This window comes from Aquarana catesbeiana, linkage group LG03 (genome assembly GCF_042186555.1).
Source record: "Aquarana catesbeiana isolate 2022-GZ linkage group LG03, ASM4218655v1, whole genome shotgun sequence".
In the NCBI taxonomy this organism is placed as follows: Eukaryota; Metazoa; Chordata; class Amphibia; order Anura; family Ranidae; genus Aquarana; species Aquarana catesbeiana.
In genome coordinates, this window is record NC_133326.1 from 6,209,128 (window position 1) to 6,236,441 (window position 27,314).

Below are 27,314 nucleotides of genomic sequence, written 5' to 3' on the forward strand. Positions count from 1 at the left end.
AGCCTTTGTCATGACACTCAGAATTGAGCTCAGGTGACTCCTGTTTCCACTGATCATCCTTGAGATGTTTCTACAACTTGATTGGCTTCCACCTGTAGTAAATTCAGGTGATTGGACATGATTTGGAAAGGCACACACCTGTCTATAGAAGGTCCCACAGGTAACAGTGCATGTCAGAGCACAAACCAAGCCATGAAGTCCAAGGAATGGTCTGTAGACCTCCGAGACAGGATTGTATGGAGGCACAGATCTGGGGAAGGGTACAGAAACATTTCTGCAGCATTGAAGGTCTCAATGAGCACAGTGGCCTCCATCATCCATAAATGGAAGACGTTTGGAACCACCAGGACTCTTCATAGAGCGGGCCCCCCGGCCAAACTGAGCGATCTGGGGAGGAGGGCATTAGTCAGCAAGGTGACCAAGAACCCGATGGTCACTCTGACAGAGCTCCAGCATTTCTCTGTGGAGAGAGGAGAACCTTCCAGAAGAACAACCATTTCTGCAGCACTCCACCAATCAGGCCTGTATGGTAGAGTGGCCAGACGAAAGCCACTCCTCAGTAAAAGGCACATGACCGCCCGCCTGGAGTTTGCCAAAAGGTACCTGAAGGACTCTCAGACCATGAGAAACAAAATTCTCTGGTCTGATGAAACAAAGATTGAACTCTTTGGTCTGAATGGCAAGCGTCATGTCTGGAGGAAACCAGGCACCGCTCATCAACTGGCCTATACAATCCCTACAGTGAAGCATGGTGGTAGCAGCATCATGCTGTGGGAATGTTTTTCAGCGGCAGGAACTGGGAGACTAGTCAGGATGGAGGGAAAGATGAATGCAGCAATGTACAGAGACCTCCTTGAGGAAAACCTGCTCCAGAGCGCTCAGGACCTCAGACTGGGGCAAAGGTTCATCTTCCAACAGGAAAATGGCTAAGATAACAAAGAAGTGGCTGCAGGACAACTCTGTGAATGTCCTTGAGTGGCCCAGCCATAGACCAGACTTGAACCCAAATTTCTCTGGAGAGATCTGAAAATGGCTGTGCACCGACGCTCCCCATCCAACCTGATGGAGCTTGAGAGGTCCTGCAAAGAAGAATGGGAGAAACTGCCCAAAAATAGGTGTGCCAAGCTTGAAGCATCATACTCAAAAACACTTGAGGCTGTAATTGGTGGCAAAAGAGCTTCACCAAAGTATTGAGCAAAGGCTGTGATACTTATGTACATGGGAGGAGTCTGTGATACGTATGTACATGGGAGGAGTCTGTGATACGTATGTACATGGGAGGAGTCTGTGATACTTATGTACATGGGAGGAGCCTGTGATACTTACGTACATGGGAGGAGTCTGTGATACTTATGTACATCGGAGGAGCCTGTGATACTTATGTACATGGGAGGAGTCTGTGATACTTCTGTACATGGGAGGAGTCTGTGATACTTATGTACATGGGAGGAGCCTGTGATACTTATGTACATGAGAGGAGCCTGTGATACTTATGTACATGGGAGGAGCCTGTGATAATTATGTACATGGGAGGAGCCTGTGATACTTATGTACATGGGAGGAGCCTGTGATACTTATGTACATGGGAGGAGTCTGTGATACTTATGCATATGGGAGGAGCCTGTGATACTTATGCACATGGGAGGAGTCTGTGATACTTATGTACATGGTAGGAGCCTGTGATACTCATGTACATGGGAGGAGCCTGTGATACTTATGTCCATGGGAGGAGCCTGTGATACTCATGTACATGGGAGGAGTCTGTGATACTTATGTACATGGGAGGAGTCTGTGATACTCATGTACATGGGAGGAGCCTGTGATACTTATGTACATGGGAGGAGCCTGTGATACTTATGTACATGGGAGGAGTCTGTGATACTTATGTACATGGGAGGAGCCTGTGATACTTATGTACATGGGAGGAGTCTGTGATACTCATGTACATGGGAGGAGTCTGTGATACTCATGTACATGGGAGGAGCCTGTGATACTCAGGGCTTTTTTCTCAAACAATAGGTGCTGGAACTCAACCACGACCCCCCAAATCCACACACACCCTCCAAATCACATCAAATAGTGGATGTGGCAGTCAAATTTCACGAACAGTAGGAGGGTCTTAAAGGGACATTAAATACCAGGATTGCATTACATACAGAGTGCAGAGTTCAGGGGGGGTTACCCACAGAGTGCAGAGCTGTCACTTGTAAACACAGAAACCGGACTTCTATGTTTACAAGTGATTGTGGTGAGCAGCCCCCCCAAGGGTCTGAGCCAGAGGTGGTGGAACTGAGTATTACGAAGTTCCCCCTGAAAAAAAGCCCTGGTGATACTTATGTACATGGGATTTTTTGTCATTATTTTTAATAAATTTTAACAGATTTCAAACAAACTTCTTTCACATTGTTATTATGGGGAATACCTCAATAAAGCTGTTTATAATTGACCGGCTGATCCTCTCGGAAGATTTCTTTGTAGACATTTTTGTCCTTCTTAGATACATTATGGGGGATTGTTTGTAGAATTTTGAGGAAAATAACGAATTTAATCCATTTTGAAATAAGGCTGTAACATAACAAAATATGGAAAAAGTGAAGCACTGTGAATACGTTCTGATTGCACTGTACATTGTCACCGTTGTTTGGGTTTTACTATGTAATGGACCATCTTCGTCGTCGCTGATCCTCTTGATATCTACCAGCTCACCAGGCCATGGTGCACAATACATTTCAGGTAAACCCGCTATTCTTCGTATTTATGCATCTCCACTTTGGGTCACTCAAGGTGACCTCGTTTCACTTTTACCAGCCTCGTCTCTGGTTGTGTCTGTAACTAAAGGCCAGCCGACATGCCAGGATCAAGCATTAGGTCACCGAGCAATTAACTCACTACAGACCAAGCTGAGCCATAGGTGATTGACGACATGTAAACGCTGCCCTGCCAGCTGCTGGCTGCCGCTTATAGCTGTCAATCAGAGGTCACCAGAGCGTGCCTGCTGTATCTTATATACCAGGTCCTACTCAACCCATGGAGAGGACAAGGTATGCACTTTGCCACCCATTGCTTGATAAAGTGGCAGTTATGGGATTTATATACAGGCCTAGAATGGATAGGAAGAAAGGCAAAGGAGAAATTTCCCCGCCCTTCCACCCTAGACTTGCTGTTCATTGTAAGTCACCAGCTTGAGAGTCATGGCGGGGGGGGGGGTCACTGGTTACTTAAATTGTTACAAACTGGGGGGGCCATCAGTGCCGGAACAAGGTCATCTAGAGCCCCGGGCGAACATGCCAAATTGCGTTCCCCCCCCCACCCAAGGTGTATTGGCATTATGTGTCAGCAAAATTCCTTCCCCCCCAAAAAAATGTGAGCACTAATCTGCATCCTCGCCCCCTAAGCATAAATTGCCACTCCTCCCAGTACAAATACACCCCCCCCCCCCGCTGAAATATTCCCTCCCAGCACAAATCTTTACCCCCTCCCCCATTCCCCCCAGCTCAAATGCTTTCTCTCCCCATATGCCCCTAGCAAAAATCCCCCCCTTCAAGAAAAAAAAAAATCTCCCCTCCAAGCACAAATCATCTACCCCTCACATTTCCCCTCCAAGAATAAATCCTCTACCCCTCAAATGTCCCCTCCAAGCACAAATCATCTACCCCTCACATTTCCCCTTCCAAGAATAAATCCTCTACCCCTCAAATGTCCCCTCCAAGCACAAATCATCTACCCCTCACATTTCCCCTCCAAGAATAAATCCTCTACCCCTCAAATGTCCCCTCCAAGCACAAATCATCTACCCCTCACATTTCCCCTCCAAGAATAAATCCTCTACCCCTCAAATGTCCCCTCCAAGCATAAATCATCTACCCCTCAAATTTCCCCTCCACAAATAAATCCTCTACCCCTCACATTTCCCTATCAAGCCTAAATCTACCCTTCAAATTTCCCTTCCAAGCATAAATCCTCCCCTCCACCTTACACCACAAATTCCCCTCCCTCAATTCCCCAACCTAGCAAAAATCCCCCCTCAAATGTCCCCTCCTAACACAAATACTGCCAATCATTCCAACTTTCACAAATCCCCCCCCCCCCAAAAAAAATATTTCCCCTCTTCCATTTTACTTTTATAGCACAACCCCCCACCCAAATCCCCCCTTTTAGCAATCTACTTCCCCCATTATCACCCCTCCCAACACAAATCCCCCCAAAATTACCACTCCTAGCATACCTCCCCAAATTTGATCTCCTAGAACAATTCTTAACCCCTGCTCCCCCACTTCCCCAAATCCCCCCTCCCAACACAAATCCCCTTTCCTCAATCTCCTTGTGGTGCCCCCCCCCCACCTCATGTGATATCACAGTGCCCAGTGCAGCCTCCCCTCCTGCCCATCCCTTGTCCTGGCCTTGAGGCCCATCATGGGGGTATGGTGCTTCCCTTTGGTTGGTTGTTGGTGGTTCCTTTTCACGCGGGAAAGCCCGCTCGGATCCACTTGTCCATTTTTCAGGTGGATCTGAGCGGGCCATCCATTGACTCCTATGGGAAGACGGATGTCGGCGTGGAGATGTGTCCGCTGCCACCCGTCTGCCATCCGACCCGCTAAAAACAGACGTATGGCGATACATCAAGGCACATTTTGGAGGTGCCGTCGCAGGAAAATGTAGATTGCACAACACATGTTACATATCGCCGCTCAGGCCGGAGTGAGAGCGATAATTCTAGGCCTATTATTCATGGTTAACTCCAAACTGTTCACCTGTATGGGGCTTTTAAAGCATCGCCTATAGAAAACATGGGGTACTGAAGTTTGTTGCTGTTTTCGCCGGCACACGCAACTTTACGGCTTGAGACGTTGGGGATTTATTTACTCAGCGCAACCTCATCTTTTATATTTTACCCAGAAATTAGGTAATATGTTGCATTTATGTGCCCTAAAACTACCTTTAGTGTATTTTTTTTACTGAATTGTGTGTTTTGTAAACCACTGCGCTATTGTATTGTAAAGTATGTGGTCAAAAAAAAAAGTATGTGGTCAAATCCAGGATTAACTCATTTTGAAAATATGGCAGCGAAATCCCCTAAATATGGATTCAGGGAACACTGAATAGGAAGTATGGGACTTTATAGGTGCATTTGCTACAAATCTATAAAGCACAATCAATTACAAAAAAAATATATATTTATTGAATCACATAGAAAAAGAAAAGAAAACACTTCATACAATACATCAGTGAATACAATACATAATGAATAACGGACACAGCTGTTGAAGTTGAATTGCTGTTTCCACGCTTTTAATCTAACACGTTTCGCCCTAAGGCTTCTTCAGGAAAGGGCGTGGAAACACAAACCAAGTTCAGCAGTCGGCAGGCTGAATTCAGCCAGCAGGCCTTGCGTTTGACACATGTGCTTTAGGGTGTCTGCTTTCAGAACTTAACAAATGAATAATAATAAATAACAATAATAATAATAAAAATGTTTTATTATTATTATTAATTAGTTCCGTTCCATTTGTTTAGATGCGGCATTCGTTATTTTGGACACATTCGTATTCGCTGCGTTCACTAACAGCCAAATTTGAAAGAAAACTCCAATACCTATAATTTAAAGTGGTTGTACATCCTGCACATCCTGTACATCCACTTTTACCTACAGGTAAGGCTATATTAAGGCTTACCTGTAGGTGCTGGAAATATCTCCTAAACCTCCACGGTTTAAAGCCGTGCGCCAATGTCTACGGCACATGCACACTTTAGAAAGGGCGGATTGTATAGTTTCTTAGGGGTAATGCCGTGACTGGCGGCTCCCGCGCACATGCGGCCAGTCACAAAGCCGGAGTTCGCCGCCATGGATGGAAGAGGGGTGAAGCTGGACGCTCGCTGCTAGTGGAGACAGAGGTGACATCGGAGGCTTCGGTTTCAGGTAAGTGACACATAATGGGCTACTATGCAATGCGATGCGATGCGATGTGATGCATAGTAGCCCCTTATGCTTTACCTTTGCAGGGAAAGAAAGAGGAAGTAAAACCCATCAGGTTTACTTCCTCTTTAATAGTTAGTTATTCTTTTGAATTTTCAGCTTTTCTTTCTTATTTTCGGATTTTCTAATTATCGAATTTTCGAGTTTAAGAATTGCGATTAAGAAAAAAAAAGAATCAAACGAAAACGAATTTTTCGGCAGTGCACATGTCTAATTTTTAGGCAAGTTGTATTTTTGAGGGATTATCTTCATTATCGGACAACTACAGGGCTCTCGGTCAATCCAAAATGTAAATAATCCTCAAACCTGAATATTTAACCACTTCAGTACCCGCCCATAGTCATATGACGTCCTAGGATTCCCGGCCGTCTAGGGGGCGCGCGCGCGCCCGCCGCGTTCCTCGGGACCCGGTGCATGTGCCAGGCGGCCGCGATGTCCGCCGGGCACCCGCGATTGCCCGTTAACCGGGCCGGACCGTGGATCTGTGTGTGTAAACACACAGATCCACAGCCTGTCAGCTCTGAGGAGAGCGATCTGTGTTCCCAGAACGGAGGAACACTGATCGGTCTCCTCCCCTAGTGCGTCCCCTCCCCCTTCAGTTAGAATCATTCCCTAGGAAACATATTAACCCCTCCCCGCCCCCTAGTGGTTAACCCCTTCATTGCCTGTCACATTTACACAGTAATCAATGCAATTTTATAGCATTGATCGCTGTATAAATGTGATTGGTCCCAAAAATGTGTCAAAAGTGTCCGATGTGTCCGCCATAATGTCGCAGTCACCAAAAAAAATCGCGATCGCCGCTAAAAAAATTAAAAAATATATTTTTTTTAAAAATGCCATAAATCTATCCCGTATTTTGTAGACGTTATAACTTTTGCGCAAACCAATCAATATACGCTTATTGCGATTTTTTTTTTTACCAAAAATATGTAGAAGAATACGTATCGGCCGAAACTGAGGAAAAAATGTGTTTTTAAAAAAAAAAATTGGGATATTTATTATAGCAAAAATTAAAAAATATTGTGTTTTTTTTCAAAATTGTCGCTCTTCTTTTGTTTATAGCGCAAAAAATAAAAACCGCAGAGGCGATCAAATACCACCAAAAAAAAGCTCTATTTGTGGTGAAAAAAGGACGTCAATTTTTTTTGGGTACAACGTCGCACGACCGCGCAATTGACGTTTAAAGTGCGACAGCGCTGAAAATTAAAAATTGGCCTGGGAAGGAAGGGGGTGAAATTGCCCGGTATTGAACCGGTTAACAAAGTAAAAGTGAGGTCTTGGCTTTCTTAGGAGAATATCGATGTGTGCAGATTTATTGGGGGACTATTAGTTCGGGTTCACAATGAGTTGCGAATCTTGAGCAGTTTAGAATGCGGTTAGGGAGCCCAAGGTCCGCATGTCACTTGAATTAGACATGTGCAATTTCGACAAATGCGTTAATTTGGAAATATCCGGATTAACGAAAACCCATTCAACGAATTTTTCAGAATATTCAAAAAATTTGAATATTCAAAAATCTAGCAAATTTGAAAATTCATAAATTCGAACATTCGTAAATTCGACAATTCGTAAATTCGAAAATTTGTAAATTCGGAAATTTGTAAATTCGGAAATTTGTAAATTCCGAAATTTCAAAAATTAAAAAATCTGAAATAATTACTAACTAATAATAACGTAACTTTTACTAACTATTAAAAAAAGACTCCTGTGCTTCTTTGATGTGGGTACGATGCGAACTTCTATGGTGCAATGCAAATTTGTTCGCACCTCCACATCACAAATCGCAACATAAATTCACACCTCCCCACCGGACAGAAACCTGCATCAAATTTGCACCACATCACAGCGCCACAGTGTGAACCTGGGCTTAGTGTGCAGAATTATTATGCAACTAAATTAATATATAATTATATATATATATTAATAAACAAACAGCACAAAATTTACAAATAAACATTTCTGACATTTAAAAAAAAAACAAATCAGTGACCAACATCGCCCCCTTCTTTTTAATACCAGTCATAAGCCTTCCATTCATGGAGTCTGTCAGTTTCTTGATCTGTTGACAATCAACTTTTTGTGAAGCAGCAACCACAGCCTCCCAGACACCGTTCAGAGGGGTGCGCTGTTTTCCTTAACTGTAAATTTCCCATTTAAGAAGCCTCCACAAGCGTCTCGATGGGATTCAGGTCAGGTGAGGAAGGGGGCCATGTCATTCTTCTTTCATCTTTAAGGCCTTTACTGGCTGGCCACGCAGTGGAGGACAATGCATGCAATGGAGCATTGTCCTGCATAAAATATTGTGGCCTTCTTGAAAGATGCAGACTTGTTCATGTAGCACTGCTCGAAGAAAGTGTCTTCTAAAAACTGGCCTTTGGTTTGGGAGTTGATTTTGAGTTCATCTTCAACCTCAAAAGTTCCAACTAGCTCTTCTTCAATAATGCCAGCCCATACCAGTACCCCACGTCCACCTTGCTGGCGTCTGAGTGGAAGTGGTCCTCTGTGTCCGTTACTGATCCAGGCCACAGGCCCATCCATCTGGTCCATCAAGAAGAGTCACTCTCATCTCATCAGTTCATAAAACCTTTGAAAAATCTGTCTTCAGATATTTCTTGGCTTGGTGTCAAGCGTGTGTGGCGGCAACCAGGTGAGGAGTACAAAGACAAGTGTGTCTTGCCTACAGTCAAGCATGGTGGTGGAAGTGTCATGGTCTGGGGCCCCATGAGTGCTGCCGGCACTGGGGAGCTACAGATCATTGAGGGAACCATGAATGCCAACATGTACTGTGACAAACTGAAGCAGAGCATGATCCCCTTCCCTCGGAGACTGGGCCGCAGGGCAGTATTCCAACCTGATAAGGACCTCAAACACACCTCCAAGACCACCACTGCCTTGCTAAAGAAGCTGAGGGTAAAGGTGATGGACTGGCCAAGCATGTCTCCAGACCTACACCCTATTGAGCATCTGTGGGACATCCTCAAGCGGAAGGTGGAGGAGCGCAAGGTCTCTAACATCCACCAGCTCCGTGATGTCATCATGGAGGAGGGGAAGAGGACTCCAGTGACAACCTGTGAAGCTCTGGTGACCTCCATGCCCAAGAGGGTTAAGGCAGTGCTGGAAAATAATGGTGGTCACACAAAATATTGACACTTTGGGCCCAATTTGGAGATTTTCACTTAGGGGTGTACTCACTTTTGTTGCCAGCGGTTTAGACATTAATGGCTGTGTGTTGAGTTATTTTGAGGGGACAGCAAATTTACACTGTTATACAAGCTGTACACTCACTACTTTACATTGTAGCAAAGTGTCATTTCTTCAGTGTTGTCACATGAAAAGATAGAAGAAAAGATTTACAATAATGTGAGGGGTGTACTTACTTTTGTGAGATGCTGTAGGGTGTTGATCTCCTTACACCACACATTGTGTCATTATACAAATACACATCACTTGATGTGCTGAAATCCAATAAGCATTCAAGTTTATATAGCTTGGAGTTGGACAATATGCCTAAAAATGATGATTTGGTGAAAATACTCACTTGCCTAATAATTGCGCAGAAAAATGCAAAATACGGCTCTGGCAGCAAAAGGAATTAGGAGTTAGTGGAGGGGCGCTGCTTACAAGAAATCAAAGTTGATGCGGTGATCAATACATGAACGTCATATTGATACATAGGATTATTGTTCTTATCTTTGTAACTATCTGCTGCTAATAATAATAAAGATGCCCCATCCACATTACAAATGGCTAGTCAGCTGAGTAAATTTCCCAGTGGGATTTGGTGACATAAAGCCGGCGTGGCACGCAGGACGGCAGCTGTGTTTGGTTGGATGGCAGAAATGGGAGCTGCTCGGGGAACAGATGGTTCAACTCTCTGCACTGAGATATATGGGATGTATAGGAGGACAGTCAGCGAGTGTGCTAACCCCGTACTGTAACTGGAGCCTAATAAATCAATCCAGAGATGTCACAGGAGATATTCGGTTACACATTCGTTGCTTTAGGTCACAACGACGTGGTCAAAGCATTCTCAATACCTGTCATAGTCTTGAGTTTCACTGTAAGGAATTCAGTACAGGAAGACAATGGAGGAAATAAGTAGTATCAGCTTCTGGGGAGAGGGTGGGGGGGGGACGACGCAAGGAACGTATTCTCTGCATTTATAAAGCTTACAACCAGAGAACGGGCTCTGGAGAACTTCCGGTGGCCTGCTGGATCATAAATGGTTTCCTAAAATGTGGGGGATTCTATAATAGACTTTTATGACCAGTTTATCCCCCCGAGGCATCCGATCCCCCCCTGACACTCTACTCCAGGTATTCTAACTGAGGAGCAAGAGTCACATTTTTTCAATTCACAGTCTGAGCTCATTGACGTCACCTCCAACACGCAAACCCAGGAGTAAGGGGAGCAGCCTGGGCAAAACACCCCCCCCCCCGTGCTGGTCTAGGGTTACAAAAATGCACTGGCATTATATTCTATGTAGAACCACGATACACAACTCATAGCAACAAAGAACCAAAGCCTTCGTGGAAATTCCACTATACTCCTGCGCTATTAAGCGCCCTTTCAGCCTTTTGGTATAATGCACCTTAATCAACCCGTGTCGCCCGCATTTCCCCGATTAAGTCACCGTCCTCTTACATCATCAGTCAGCTCGGCTGACTGCCTCTCCCGAGCACAGCCACTTGGCTTTTATTCATGGACAACAGAAGGAAATGACAAACAGGAAGTCATGGCCCCAACAGCCAATCGCTTCCTCCATGCAAAATGACCACACTGGAAATGACCACACAGGAAGGAAATGACCACACAGGAAATGACCACACAGGAAATGACCACACAGGAAGGAAATGACCACATAGGAAATGACCACACAGGAAGGAAATGACCACACAGGAAATGACCACACAGGAAGGAAATGACCACACAGGAAATGACCACACAGGAAGGAAATGACCACACAGGAAATTACTACACAGGAAATGACCACACTAAAGGGGAGAGCATCCACCATCTTGGTCAGCATGGAGCCCACTCAATACTGCTCAGAGTAACCAGTAAGATCATTCTACTTGTCCTTACAGGCTTGGGAAGATCTGCGGGGACATTGCTACTGCTGTTGTCAATATACAGTACGAGTATATTAACAAGGCGGATATCAATGTCCTCTTATTAAAGCAGATATGTATCCAAAAGGCATAACGTAGCCACAACAGAGATATAAGATGTTTCTCTCATTATGCGGACTTCACTTCTAGACATTTGAAGGCAAGAAGCCCAGCGCATCGCATGCGACAAATGCCCACACACACAGAGAACACGTCTCCAAGCCCATGAGAAGGTTTTCATACTGACGGTTTTACCGCTGGTCCCGATTCAACCCAAGTGCGCTCTGCTAGAGCGCTCCTTGGTTAAATCAGACACAGGGAGACCGATGACAATCTATAAAACACACATAATAAAATTTCCACAACAAAGCGAATTTGGGGGTGGAGGAACTTGACTGACCTGCACAAGAGTCCTGACCTCAACCCCCAATAGAACACCTTTTGGGATGAATCAGAGCGGAGACTGCGAGCCAGGCCTTCTCGTCCGACCTCACAAATGCGCTTCTGGAAGAATGGTCAAACATTCCCATAGACACACTCCTAAACCTTGTGGACGGCCTTCCCAGAAGAGTTGAAGCTGTTATAGCTGCAAAGGGTGGGCCAACTCAATATTGAACCCTATGGACTAAGATTGGGAGGCCATTAAAGTTCATGTGTGTGTAAAGGCAGGTGTCCCAATACTTTTGGTAATTTAGAGTACATATTTACATTGTGCCAAGCTGGACCAATGTGACTATACAAAGCAGATCATACCCGGAGTTCAGATTTAAATATTGTACATCACGAGTTTCTTTATGTTGTTTGTTTCTGTGCTTTCAGGGACATGAGGCACGGCAAAGCTATAATGCGGTTTGTGTCTCCAAATCCCTCCACCAGCCGTGCCTCAGCTATGATCTAATTAATGACGCCCCGTACAAAATCAACAGGAAGGAAAAGCCGAGCGGGCCTGGCCAGGACACAGGAACAAAGGGGTGTGCAGCAAATTCTGAGCAGGCTTCGGCCTTCCCTTCACCGTGTTTTGAAGGCCTAATCTGCCATATGGCTCCCAGCGCCGATGATTTATTAGGTGTGGAAAGCAGGCTGATAAATTTCACTGCTGGTCCCGGCATAGACTGGGGGTGTCAACAGACAAGCCTAATGGAAAGTGCCTGCACCAAAGAGGAGAATTATTTATGACTGTCTGTAATGTCACTGGGGGAAATTTATCATCTTTTCTGGTGGATGTGTTTGGATCTGAGGTGGGGGGAGGTGAGCTCTGGACAGAGTCCCCTTGTTACCTTTCTGCCTGAATCTCTGCCAAGGTGAACTGGAAAGTGTGGTGGGCAGAGGAACTGGAGACTTTAACCTCTTCCAGTACGTAGAAGAGTTTACGGGAGTTCAAGCGGAACTAAACTGTATCTGAGCACCACAAACTGAAAACGATATTTATTTCATTTTTAATCTTCAAAGAAAAATCCCCCATCCATCCATGTCTCCATCCATCCATGTCTCCATCTATCCATCCATGTCTCCATCCATCCATCCATGTCTCCATCCATCCATCCATGTCTCCATTCATCCTTACATGTCTCCATCCATCCATCCATGTCTCCATCCATCCACGTCTCCATCTATCCATCCATGTCTCCATCTATCCATCCATGTCTCCATCCATCCATCCATGTCTCCATCCATCCATCCATGTCTCCATCTATCCATCCATGTCTCCATCCATGTCTCCATTCATCCTTCCATGTCTCCGTCCATCCATGTCTCCTTCCATTCATCCATATCTCCTTCCATCCATCCATGTCTCCATCCATTCATCCATGTCTCCATCCATCCATGTCTCCATCCATCCATGTCTCCATTCATCCTTCCATTCTCCATCCATCCATCCATGTCTCCATCTATCCATCCATGTCTCCATCCATCCATGTCTCCTTCCATTCATCCATATCTCCTTCCATCCATCCATGTCTCCATCCATTCATCCATGTCTCCATCCATCCATGTCTCCATCCATCCATCCATGTCTCCATTCATCCTTACATGTCTCCATCCATCCATCCATGTCTCCATCCATCCACGTCTCCATCTATCCATCCATGTCTCCATCTATCCATCCATGTCTCCATCCATCCATCCATGTCTCCATCCATCCATCCATGTCTCCATCTATCCATCCATGTCTCCATCCATGTCTCCATTCATCCTTCCATGTCTCCGTCCATCCATGTCTCCTTCCATTCATCCATATCTCCTTCCATCCATCCATGTCTCCATCCATTCATCCATGTCTCCATCCATCCATGTCTCCATCCATCCATGTCTCCATTCATCCTTCCATTCTCCATCCATCCATCCATGTCTCCATCTATCCATCCATGTCTCCATCCATCCATGTCTCCTTCCATTCATCCATATCTCCTTCCATCCATCCATGTCTCCATCCATTCATCCATGTCTCCATCCATCCATGTCTCCATCCATCCATGTCTCCATTCATCCTTCCATGTCTCCATCCATCCATGTCTCCATCCATCCATTCATGTCTCCATCTATCCATCCATGTCTCCATCCATCCATCCATGTCTCCATTCATCCTTCCATGTCTCCATCCATCCATGTCTCCTTCCATCCATCCATATCTCCTTCCATCCATCCATGTCTCCATCCATTCATCCATGTCTCCATCCATCCATGTCTCAATCCATCCATCCATGTTTCACTCCATCCATGTCTCCATCCATGTCTTCATCCATGTCTCCATCCATCCATCCATGTCTCCTTCCATCCATGTCTCCATCCATCTATGTCTCCATCCATCCATGTCTCCATCCACCCATCCACATCTCCATCCATTCATCCATGTCTCCATCCATCCATCCATCCATGTCTCCATCCATCCATGTCTCCATCCATCCATGTTTCCATCCATGTCTCCATCCATCCATGTCTCCATCCACCCATCCATGTCTCCATCCATCCATCTATGTCTCCATCCATCCACGTCTCCATCCATCCATGTCTCCATCCATCCATGTCTCCATCCATCCATCCATGTCTCCATCCATCCATCCATGTCTCCATCCATTCATCCATCCATGTCTCCATCCATCCATCCATGTCTCCATCCATTCATCCATGTCTCCTTCCATCCATGTCTCCATCCATCCATCCATGTCTCCATCCATTCATCCATCCATGTCTCCATCCATCCATCCATGTCTCCATCCATTCATCCATGTCTCCATCCATCCATCCATCCATCCATCCATCCATCCATCCATCCATCCATGTCTCCATCCATCCATGTCTCCATCCATCCATCCATCCATGTCTCCATCCATTCATCCATGTCTTCTTCCATCCTTCCACTCCTCCATCCATCCATCCGTCCATCCATGTCTCTATCCATCCTTCCACTCCCCCATCAATCTATGTCTCCATCCATCCTTCCACTCCCCCATCCATCCATGTCTCCATCCATCCTTCCACTCCCCCATCAATCTATGTCTCCATCCATCCTTCCACTCCCCCATCAATCTATGTCTCCATGATTTACTTTGTTGAGAGATCACTTTGAACCCCCCCTCCCCCAACATTTCTAGCTGCAGGAATCTATCTGCCCTTAGCTCAGGCATGAAGGCAGGAGGGTGTGCATAGCTGAGAAAGCTCCTCCTCCCATGAAGACTCCTGGAATGTATGACATCATTTTGGCCAGAAACCAGAAAGTAACTGAGGAAATGTAAAAAAAAAGCATAAAACAAGTAAATATAATCTCCCTTCCTATCTATCTACTAATGCTGGCAGCATGAGGATTACACAGAGTTCATGCTGATTAGGAGATTTTAGTTTCTCTTTAAAAACTTCCCCACCACCGGCCCACCAGCAATGTACTGCAGACGGTGGCATTCCGGTATACCGCCTCCTTCTTCTGGGTTTAGGGGGCGCACACGCTGCCCACAGCCGGCACCCACTGTAATTATACACAGAGGGAGCCTGGCAGTAAGTCCCGGCCAATGATTCACAGCCGGAAACCTGCTGATCGGCTGTGTCCAATCACAGCCCAGAGCTCTGTGTCGACAATCAACACAGAGCTGTGTACTGAGAGAATGATCTCTCTGTTTCTCATCCCTGAAAAAGCAGGAATGAGAAACTTAGAGATCTGTAGGTAAAACCAGCACCCATTACACCTAATCCTCATTATTAGGCACACATTTAACCCCTCGATCGCCCTAGATGCTAACCCCTTCCCTGCCAGTGTCATTAGTACAGTGTATAGTATTATCATTGATTAGACACGTGCACTGCCGAAAAATGTGTTTGCTTTAGTTTCATTTGTTTTTTGGGGTTTTTTTTTTTTTCGTTTTTCGGGTCATTTGCTATGATTGAAATTCGTAATCTGAAATTCGAAAATTCGATAATCCGGAAATTTGAAAATTCGTAAATTGGAAATTAAAAAATTAAAAAATTCAGAAATTCGAATATTCGAAAATAAGAAAGAGCATTTGAAAGAACAAAAATCCGAAAATTCTAAATAATAACTAACTAACTAATAATAACTAACTATTAAATTATAGGTATTGGAATTTCCTTTCCAATTGGCTGTTAGTGAACGTAACGAATACGAATTTATCTGAAGTTACAAATTATCCAAAATAACGAATGCCGCCTCTAAACAAATGGAACGGAACAAATTAATAAATAATAATAATAATAATAATAATAAAAAGTTTTGATTTTTATTATTGTTATTTATTATTAATTTGTTCCGTTACATTCGTTATTTCGGATAATTTGTAACTTCGGATAAATTCGTATTCGTTACGTTCACTAACAGCCAATTGGAAAGGAAATTCCAATACCTATCATTTAATAGTTAGTAATAGTTAAGTTATTACTAGTTAGTTATTATTTCAGATTTTCAGGTTTTTCAATTTTTGTTCTTATTTTCGGATATTCATTCCTTGAATTTTCGTTCTTATTTTCGGATTTTCGAATTGTCGGATTTTCTCATTTTGGAATTTACGAATTTACTAACTTACCAATATTCGAATTTAAGAATATTCGAATTTACGAATATTTGGAAAAATTAAATAAACGAGTATTAGTTAATTCGGATATTTCCGAATGAGCAAATTTGTCAAAATTTGTTAAAAAAATGAATTTGGAATGAAGCGAATTGCACATGTCTATTACTGATCACTGTAGTGTCACTGGTGATGTCAGTGTCGGTTAATCGGCTAGTGTCAGATTGGCCGCCGCACTATCACAGTCCCATTATAAGTCGCTGATCGCCGCCATTAGTAGTATAAAATAAATAAACAAATAAATAAAAATCCCAGTGTGGATCCCATAGTTTGTAGATGCTATAACTTTCATATAAATCAATCAATCTACAATTAATTATGAATTATTATTATTAATTAAAAGACGTGTAGCAAAATATATTTTGGCCAAAATTCATGTAGGAATTTTTTTTTCTTTTAGTTTTTTTATTGGACGTGTTTTATAGCAAAAAGTTTAAAATATTTAGGGTTTTTTTTCAAAATTTTCTGACTTTTTTGTTTATATCGCAAAAAATAAAACCCCAGTGGTGATCAAATACCAAAAAAAGAAAGCTCTATTTATGTGAAAGAAATTATAAAAATTTTGTTTGGGTACAGCGTTGCATGACCGCGCAATTACCAGTTAAAGTAGCATAGTGCTAAATAGCAAAACAAATGGTCATGATGGGGGGGGGTAAAACCTTTTGGAGCTGAAGTGGTTAAAGTGGAGACACAAAAGAGCCGTATCGCCTGAGAAATGGTCAGGAGTTCGGTAAGGCGGTGACATCACTGTTCTGGCGGTATGGTCCCTTTAGCACGACCTGAGCCTAATTCATGAAGGCCTTGTGCCAGTTTTGGTAGAAGTACCGACGCCTGCGCCAGATTCGGGAAGTTCTTCTTTTTTTTTTTTTTTTTTTACAAGAAAATTTGTGAAGTTCTTACTAACGCTACTTTGGCTGCAACAAATCCTAAAAGAATTACCGCCAGTTGGCAGACAAGTACAGGGGGTCCCCGGGTTACAAACAAGTTAGGGACTATAGGTTTGTTCTTAAGTCGAATCTGTTTGTAAGTCGGAACAGGTACAATTTTTAAGTGTAGCTCCAGCCAAAAAAACTATTTTTAAGCTTTTTGGATAGCATAGGGAAGGGTCAACACCGCTGTAAGGTTTGTTTTGCTGTCTGTGCCTCTGTTCAGAAAATTTCACCTCACTTTCTGTCCCAATGACAATTGGATTTTGAAAATTTTGGGTTGTTGTGGAAACAAGCCTTGGTGATAAAGCATCAGTGGAGGTACCTTTTCCCCAAAATAGCTCTTACAGGAGAGAATTTCCCTTCCTAGGGGTAGATTTCCTCTCACTTCCTGTTGTCTGCCTCCGTTTGTAAGTAGGAGTCGTTTGTAAGTCGGATGTTTGTAACTAGGGGACCCCCTGTAATATGGTGATAACTAGGACCAACTCAAATTTGGCGTACGTGGGGGAAGGAGGGTGTTGTGTGTTCTTTAGTTTATTAATATTTTTGAAGGTGTTTTACATTAATTTCATTGGTTGCTAGGATAAAAGCCTCCCGCGTCCTTCAACCAATGACGCAATCACGCCTGAGCTGACAGTTAGGTGTAGCCTTTGGCCTCATTCACATCTGAGTGATTTGGATTTGAAGGCAAAATCGGCCCGTGTTTCAGGATCGCAGCAAAACCTGCAACATGTGTTTGGGTGCCATTCATTCCTAATGGTACCCCAAACGCGGCGCAAAATTGGCGACAAAATGCACGAAAACTTTGGCAGCACGCGCATTAAAAATGTGCCTGGCCCAGGGCCAAAATGTGGTCCCTGAGCTTCTTTGGTGTGACAAGTGCACTTAGGGCCACTCATTCAAGTGAATGACCTATGTGGGACATGCGGAAAAAAGAGCAAAGAAAGTGGCTTTTAGGTGTCACCCCCACCTCTCTCCTCCAGACATGTCCCCAATGACTTTTAAGTTTATCCCCCACCCCTCTCCTCTGGCCATGTTCCCAATGACTCTTAGGTGTCACCCCCACTTGTCTCCTCCAACCATGTCCCTAATCGCTCTTAAGTGTCACCCCCATTTGTCTCCTCTGGTCATGTCCCCAATGGCTCTTAGATGTCACCCCCACTTAACTCCTCCAACCATGTCCCTAATGGCACTTAAGTGTCACCCCCATTTGTCTCCCCTGGTTATGTCCGCAATGGCTCTTAGATGTCACCTCCACTTGTCCCCTCTGACCATGTCCCTAGTGGCTCTTAGGTGTCACCACCACTTGTCTCCTCTGGGCATGTCCCCAATGGCTCTTAGATGTCACCCCCACTTGTCTCCTCCGGCCATGTCCCTAGTGGCTCTTAGATGTCACCCCCAATTGTCTCCTCCGACCATGTCCCTAATGGCTCTTAGATGTCACCCCCACTTGTCTCCTCTGGCCATGTCCCTAGTGGCTCTTAGGTGTCACCCCCACTTGTCTCCTCCGGCCATGTCCCTAATCGCTCTTAAGTGTCACCCCCATTTGTCTCCTCTGGTCATGTCCCAATGGCTCTTAGATGTCACCCCCACTTGTCTCCTTCGACCATGTCCCTAATGGCTTTTAAGTGTCACCCCCATTTGTCTCCTCTGGTTATGTCCCCAATGGCTCTTAGATGTCACCTCCACTTGTCCCCTCTGACCATGTCCCTAATGGCTCTTAAGTGTCACCCCCATTTGTCTCCTCTGGTCATGTCCCCAATGGCTCTTAGATGTCACCCCCACTTGTCTCCTCCGGCCATCTCCCTAGTGGCTCTTAGATGTCACCCCCACTTGTATCCTCCGGCCATGTCCCTAATGGCTCTTAGGTGTCACCCCCACTTGTCTCCACTGGCCGTGTCCCTAATGGCTTTTAGGTGTGCCCCCCACTTGTCTCCTCCTTTTTGGTGGCCACCTCAACCCTTCTCCTCCAGCCATGTCCCCAGTGGATTTTATGTGTCACCCCCACCTCTCTCCCTCGGCCACGTCCCCAGTGGCTCTTATGTGTCACCTTCATCTCTCTCCTCCAGTCACCTCCCCAGCTGCTTTTAGGTATCGCCCTACCTCTCTCCTCCTGCACTGTCCACAATGGCTGTTAGATGTAACCCCCACTTGTCTTCTCTGGCCATGTCCCTAATGGCTCTTAGGTGTCACCCCCACTTGTCTTCTCTGGCCATGTCCCTAATGGCTCTTAGGTGTCACCCTCACTTACCTTTTCTGGCCATGTCCCTAATGGCTCTTAGGTGTCACCCCCACTTGTCTCCTCCGGCCATGTCCCAAATGACTCTTAGGTGTCACCCCTACCTGTATCCTCTTTCCATTTCTCTAATGGCTCTTAGGTGTCATCCCCACCCCTCTTCTCCAGTCATGTTCCCAGTCGCTCTTTGGTGGCCACCCCACCTTTTTCCTCCAGCCATGTCCCCAACAGATTTTAGGTGTCACCACCCCTTTCTCCCGTGGCCACATTGCTAGTGGCTCTTATGTATCACCTCCATCTCTCTCCTCCAATGACCTCCCCAGTTGCTCTTAGGTATCGCCCCCAACCTCTCTCCTCCTGCCTTGTCGACAATGGCTCTTAGGTGTAACCCCGACCTTTCTTCTCCAGCCATGATGTCCCCAAGACAGATATTCATCAGGAAAGCAGCCTTTTCAGCTTGAAGCACAATGAAATGTTATAGTTTCTTATTTGAAAACTGCTATGTATAGATGAGAATCTTTTTGTTGGCCGTACGTTGGAGGAAACCGATATATACCGCACATATCATTTACTAGCAGACAGTAAATATGTCATTTACAAAATATATCAAGATCACTTTCCACTGAACTGTAAATATATCACACATGCCGGGTCTCAGCTTCCATCTGAACTGTAAAAGGCAAAAATAGAACTGTAAAAGCCGAGATGTGTTCTTGTGAAAGATTGAAAGAGTCGCCAAAAGAAACTGAGCAGGAAATCAAAATATGAAAATATTCCGGAATGTTTGTGTTTATGGGTTAAAGATGACTTTTTTTTTTAGATGAGAGATTTCCCAAAAATCTGTCCAGATTCTAAAGTGTTTTTCTAGGCAATCATGACCAATTTCATAGGGACCCAAAAACCGCCGTGTTCCGGTCTGGAAACGAATGCTCATTCTTGTGCAGCTAATGCTTGTGCGCATGTTCCAGCACATAAATGAGCTCTGGCTAGTAACCGGAATGCACTGACACGTAGGTGCATCTGTGCGCGCCAGGGCACATCCACACACATTGCCCAAGCCCAATCTTGGGAATGGCGCCAAGCTGCCTATGTAAAGCAGGCCCTGATGTGAGCTAGTTGTTGGATGTTCTTCAGCTTCCCTGTGACCTGTGCTACTGTGTTCCTGTTCTTGCTGACTTATCTTCTGTTGCTAACCCGGCTAGCTCCTGTCCTGAACTTGATCTGTGAAACCTGGATAACAAACTTGGCTTGCCTTTGACTACGTTCAGCCTGCTTCCTTGGTAGTGACCTCGGCCTGCTACTTGACTACGCTCAGCCTGCTTCCTTGGTACTGACCTCGCCTGCTTCTTGACTACGCTCAGCCTGCTTCCTTGGTACTGACCTCGGCCTGCTACTTGACTACGCTCAGCCTGCTTCCTTGGTACTGAACTCCGCCTGCTACTTGACTATGCTCAGAGTGCTTCCTTGGTACTGACCTTGGCCTGCTACTTGACTACGCTCAGCCTGCTTCCTGGCTCTTAAGTGTCACCCCCATTTGTCTCCTCTGGTCATGTCCCCAATGGCTCTTAGATGTCACCCCCACTTTTCTCCTCCAACCATGTCCCTAATGGCTCTTAATAGTCACCCCATTTGTCTCCTCTGGTCATGTCCCCAATGGCTCTTAGATGTCACCTCCACTTGTCTCCTCCGACCATGTCCCTAATGGCTCTTAAGTGTCACCCCCATTTGTCTCCTCTGGTCACGTCCCTAGTGACTCTTAGATGTCACCCCCACTTGTCTCTTCCAGCCATGTCCCTAGTGGCTCTTAGATGTCACCCCCACTTGTCTCCTCTGAGCCATATCCCTAATGGCTCTTAGGTGTCACCCCACTTGTCTCCGCTAGCCATGTCCCTAAACGCTCTTAGGTGTGCCCCCCACTTGTCTCCTCCTTTTTGGTGGCCACCTCAACCCTTCTCCTCCAGCCATGTCCACAATGGATTTTATGTGTCACCCCCCCTCTCTCCCCCAGCCATGTCCCCAGTGGTTCCCCCTACCCCCTACCAGCACATAGACGAGCTCTGGCTAGTAACCGGAATGCACTGACATGTAGGCGCATCTGTGTGCACCAGTGCACATCTGCACGCATTGCCCAAGCCCAATCTTGGGAATGGCGCCAAGCTGCCTATGTAAAGCAGGCCCTGATGTGAGCTAGTTGTTGGATGTTCTTCAGCTTCCCTGTTACCTGTCTTACTGTGTTCCTGTTCTTGCTGACTTATATTCTGTTGCTAACCCGGCTAGCTCCTGTCCTGAACTTGATCTGTGAAACCCAGATACCAACCTTGGCTTGCCTTTGACTACGCTCAGCCTGCTTCCTTGGCACTGACCTCGGCCAGCTACTTGACTACGCTCAGCCTGCTTCCTTGGTACTGACCTCGGCCTGCTACTTGACTACGCTCAGCCTGCTTCCTTGGTACTGACCTCAGCCTGCTTCCTTGGTACTGACTAGGGATGAGCCGAACACCCCCCCGGTTCGGTTCACATCCAGAACATGCGAACAGGCAAAAAATTTGTTTAAACACACGAACATCGTAAAAGTCTATGGGACACGAACATGAATAACCAAAAGTGCTCATTTTAAAGGCTTATATGCAAGTTATTGTCATGAAAAGTGTTTGGGGACCCGGGTCCTGCCCCAGGGGACATGTATCAATGCAAATAGAAGTTTTAAAAACAGACGTTTTTTCGGGAGCAGTGATTTTAATAATGCTTAAAGTGAAACAATAAAAGTGTAATATTCCTTTAACTTTCGTACCTGGGGGGTATCTATAGTATGCCTGTAAAGGGACGCATATTTCCCGTGTTTAGAACAGTCTGACAGCAAAAAGACATTTCTAAAGGAAAAAAAGTAATGTAAAACTACTATCGCTAGCGCCGGCTATAATGAATTGTCGGTCCGGCAATACAGATAAAAGTTCATTGATAAAACGGCATGGAATTTCCCCACAGGGGAACCCCGAACCAAAATTTAAAAAAAAAATGCGTGGGGGTCCCCCTAAATTCCACACCAGGCCCTTCAGGTCTGGTATGGATATTAAGGGGAACCCCGCGCCAAAATTTAAAAAAAAATGGTGTGAGGGTTCCCCTCAAAATCCATACCAGACCCTTAAGGTCTGGTGTGGATTTTAAGGGGAACTCCGCGCCAAAATTTTTTTAAAAAATGGCGTGGGGTCCGCCCAAAAATCCATACCAGACCCTTATCTGAGCACGCAACCTGGCAGGCTGCAGGAAAAGAGGGGGGGACGAGAGAGCGCCCCCCCTCCTGAACCGTACCAGGCCACATGCCCTCAACATTGGCAGGGTGCTTTGGGGTAGCCCCCCAAAGCACCTTGTCCCCATGTTGATGGGGAGAAGGGCCTCATCCCCACAACCCTTGCCTGGTGGTTGTGGGGGTCTGCGGGTGGGGGGCTTATCGGAATCTGGAATTTTTTCACAAAAAAAAATGTCAAAAAGGATAAAAAACACAAGAGACGGTTTTTGACAAGTCCTTTATTAATTTCTTCTTCTTTCATCTTCTTTCTTCTGGTCTTCCTTCGGTGTTCTTCTTCTTCCTCCATCTTCTTTTTCTCCATCTTCTTCTTCCTCCGCTCTTCTCGTCCCGCATCTTCCTCCAGCTTCTTCTCCGCTCTGTCCGCACGATCCGCCTCAGTGGGAGTCTTCCGCCGTGTGACGCTTTGGTTCTTCTGACACCATTCTTATATAACGGAGGGCGGGGCCACCCGGTAACCCTGCCCTCCTCTGACACATGGGGACTTCACGGGGACTTCCCTATGGATTTCCCGTGCTGTCAGAGGGGGGCGGGGTCACCCGTTTACGTAACCGGGAAGAAGAAGAACACCAAAGGAAGACCAGAAGAAAGAGGATGGAAGAAGAAGCGGAAAGAAGAAAAATTAATAAAGGACTTGTCAAAAACCGTCTTGTGTTTTTTAACCTTTTTGACACTTTTTTGTGAAATGGTAGGGGTACATTTGTACCCCATTACCAATTTACACAGTGGGGGATCTGGGGGTCCCCTTGTTAAAGGAGGCTTCCAGATTCCGATAGGCCCCCCGCCCGCAGACCCCCACAACCACCGGGCAAGGGTGGTGGGGATGAGGCCCTTCTCCCCATCAACATGGGGACAAGGTGCTTTGGGGGGGCCGCTACCCCAAAGCACCCTCCCAATGTTGAGGGCATGTGGCGTAGTACAGTTCAGGAGGGGGGGCGCTCTCTCGTCCCCCCTCTTTTCCTGCGGCCTGCCAGGTTGCGTGCTCGGATAAGGGTCTAGTATGGATTTTTGGGGGGACCTCACGCCATTTTTAAAAAAATTTTGGCTTGGGGTTCCCCTTAAAATCCATACCAAACCTAAAGGTTCTTGTATGGATTTTGAGGGGGATCCCCACGCCATTTTTTAAAAATTTTGGCACGGGGTTCCCCTTAATATCCATACCAGACTTGAAGGGCCTGGTTTGGAATTTAGGGGGACCCCCACGCATTTTTTTTTTTGGTTCGGGGTAACCCTGTGGGGAAATTCCATGTTGTTTTTATCAATGAAATTTTATGTCGGACCGACAATTCATTATAGCCGGCGCTAGCGATAGTAGTTTTACATGACTTTTTTTCCTTTAGAAATGTAATTTTGCTCTCGGACTGAGACACCCCTCAGGTACGAAATTTAAAGGAATATTACACTTTTATTGTTTCACTTTAAGCATTATTAAAATCACTGCTCCCGAAAAAACGTCCGTTTTTAAAACTTTGCATTGATCCATGTCCCCTGGGGCAGGACCCGGGTCCCCAAACACTTTTTATGACAATACCATGCATATAAGCCTTTAAAATTAGCACTTTTGATTTCTCCCATAGACTTTTAAAGGATGTTCCGCGGTTTTCGAATTTGCTGCGAACACCCCAAATTGTTCGCTGTTCGGCGAACGGGAGAACATCCAATGTTCGAGTCAAACTCATGTTCGACCCGAACATAAAGCCTAGTACTGACCTCGGCCTGCTACTTGACTATGCTCTGCCTGCTTCCCTGGTACTGACCTCAGCCTGACTGTGCTTCCTCCTGCCTAACTGTGTATGACCCAGGCTTGCCCTGACCACGTCTCTGACTCTGGAAGTTACCTCCATCTGCTTTTGAGTGTACTCCTGTCCAAGTCTTCACCCCATATCCCTAAGGTTCTTCTCTACGGTGCCATCCTGCGGTCTGCCAACCACGATACTTTCCTGCTTCTCAGCTGCCAGCACCCATGCTACTTTGAGCCTTGTACCTCTATCACCACATTGAGGGGTGTTCAGATCAGAGCCGCAAAGGGAAGCCCTTTCATCAGCTCCGCCACGAACCAGGGAATGTGTCAGTACCCCTCTGTCCACCAAGCAGTCTAGGGACTCCTAGACTGCTTGGTGGACGGAGGGGTACAGATGCTGGCTGTTTTTGGATCCCTAAGAAATTGGCCATGATTGAGATTTATTATGTCTTTCCATATGAAGCCATGGTTTGGGGTTCAATCAGCTCACCTCATTAGGGATCCCTCCTAATCAGTCTATTTTTTGCAGGGAGGAGCAGCTGTTATCTCCCTATATCTATATGATATACTATTGGACTGATTAGAGCCATAGGCTCTGATAGGCTTCAAAATAGGGTGGGCTTGGGTCGCAGAGCATGTGACCTGGAGCCCACCCAGGTTGTTGAAACACTGATCCTCAATCCAGCCAATCAGTATCGGGTGTGAGACCCGTTTTCCAATTGCCCGATAAGAGAAGACTCCCGATTGGCCGCCGAGGAAGAGGGAGGAATCGGAAGCCACCGCCGTGGAGAGCAGGAAAATGGGAGGCCGCCAAGCAGGGGGAAGCCACCACCGCCGTGGAGAGCAGGAAAAAGGGAGGCCGCCGAGCAAAGGAAGCCACCAGTGATGGAGAGCAGGAGAACGGGAGGCCGCCACGCAGGGGGAAGTCACCGGTGATGGGGTAAGTACTACCAGCCAACCGACCGACCGCCGGTGGGGGGTTGGTAGGGTGGCATACTGTTTGCCGCCCCCCCAAAAAAAAATTCCACCAGCCGCCACTGGTCTTTATGCTACAAGATGCATGCCAAACCTGGGAACCAGGACCTTAAATAGGCTTTACCTGACCAAAGATGGCTACCAGAGTCACATGGTGCTGTAGCATCCAATGGGAGAGCTTCCCCAGTGACCCAGGAAACCACAGAGGAACCAAGTTTCTCTTTACTTCCCCTACAACTGTAATGCCGCTGCGGTTGAGCGCCACCTACAGTGGAGAAAATAAACTGCACCTGCCTACAAATGCATCTTCGAACCGAAAAGCTGCAATACATAAAAGATTTATTGTTTGGGTTTCCATACACCTATCTAGAGCAGGACATACTCATATAAGCATGGTTCTGTATACATAAGGAAAAACTGAATATAGGCTGAACTAGGGAACATTACAAGGTATAGAGTACAGTCCTTGGTGGGTCTTCAACCCCCAAAATGCCAAATTATAGATGTGAACGTGTTTAGATATTTATGACGTATTACTATGTGAAGAAAAGTGCAGTAATTACTGGCGGCTTCCAATCCAATGAGATCCCGGCACTACATTCTGCATAGGAATCGGGTTCCTCACCCTTTATAGATGACATTTCCAATGCTTTATGGGGCCATTCTTAAAAATGCATGTCCTCTCTCGTAAAGATATTCAGGATAGAGCGATCCTCATTCCGGCTGCAATAGGGCCATGAATCTGACGTTCCCTGACAGATTTATAGGACAATCTTCTAACTCGTGCACTAAATGCATATTCTAGCAGCACACAGTGATTCATGAGATCCCACTTTCTTTAAAACCTTCAAAAAAAGAGTATTTATTTTTTTGCCCATGCTTGCTTTTAATTTTTAACCTCTTCATATCCAGAAGAAGCGCTCGTCTCTTTTTTCTGGTACTCTGCGGCCTGATTTCTGTATAACTCATTCCTGAGATACAAACGTTGAAAGGAGGAAGATGGTCCAGGCCTTGTTTGGGGGGGTAAGATTTCCTGCTTGCTTGCTGCAGATTCAGTGGTCCATCCTTTCCTGTTTCTTCAGCTGTGATCTCCTTTGGTTCAATCGTCAGCACATGGGGTCAGTATGCAGAGTTTTTTTATTATTACAAATGTTTTGCATATGATTATTGTATAAATACCATTACGTTTTGTTCATGTTTATAATTATGTGTATTTTACAATTATAGATTAAGTTCACAAACCTGGAACTATTTAACCCACTTGACCCTGAAGAAGACTTTCAGTTTTTATGTCGAAACGCGTTGGACTTCTCCTGTCTCCTTGACAGTTTATTTTGGGTTACTCCAGTGGTTTGATTTCATGATTTCATGTTATTGATCAGTTCTTTTTCAATTCACATTGTATCCATTGTTTCAAAAAATGTTGTACTTTTACGATACTACTGTTTAGACATGTGCAATTTGTTTAGTTCCGAAATTCATTTTTTAACGAATTTTGACGAATTTGTTCATTACGAAATTTCTGAATTTCTGAATTTTTCAATTTCCCAATTTTGAATTTCCGAATTTTAAAATTTCCGAATTTTCGAATTTCTGAAAATTTGAAATTTGAGAAATGTGAAATTTCAGAAATTTGAAATTTCAGAAATTTGGAATTTCGGAAATTCGGAATTTGGAAATTCAAAAATTTTGGAAACTCGAAAATTCAAATTTTAAGAAATTGGAAATTTCGGAAATTGGAAATTCAGAAATTGGAAATTTCGGAAATGAGAAATTTTTGGAAATGAGAAAATTTCAGAAATTGGAAAATTTCGGAAATTAGAAAATTTCGGAAATGAGAAAATTTCGGAAATTGGAAAATTTCGGAAATTGGAAAATTTCGGAAATTTGAACATTTCGGAAATGAGAAAATTTCAGAAATTCGAAAATTGGAAAATTAGAAAATGTGAATTTGGAAATTCAAAATTTT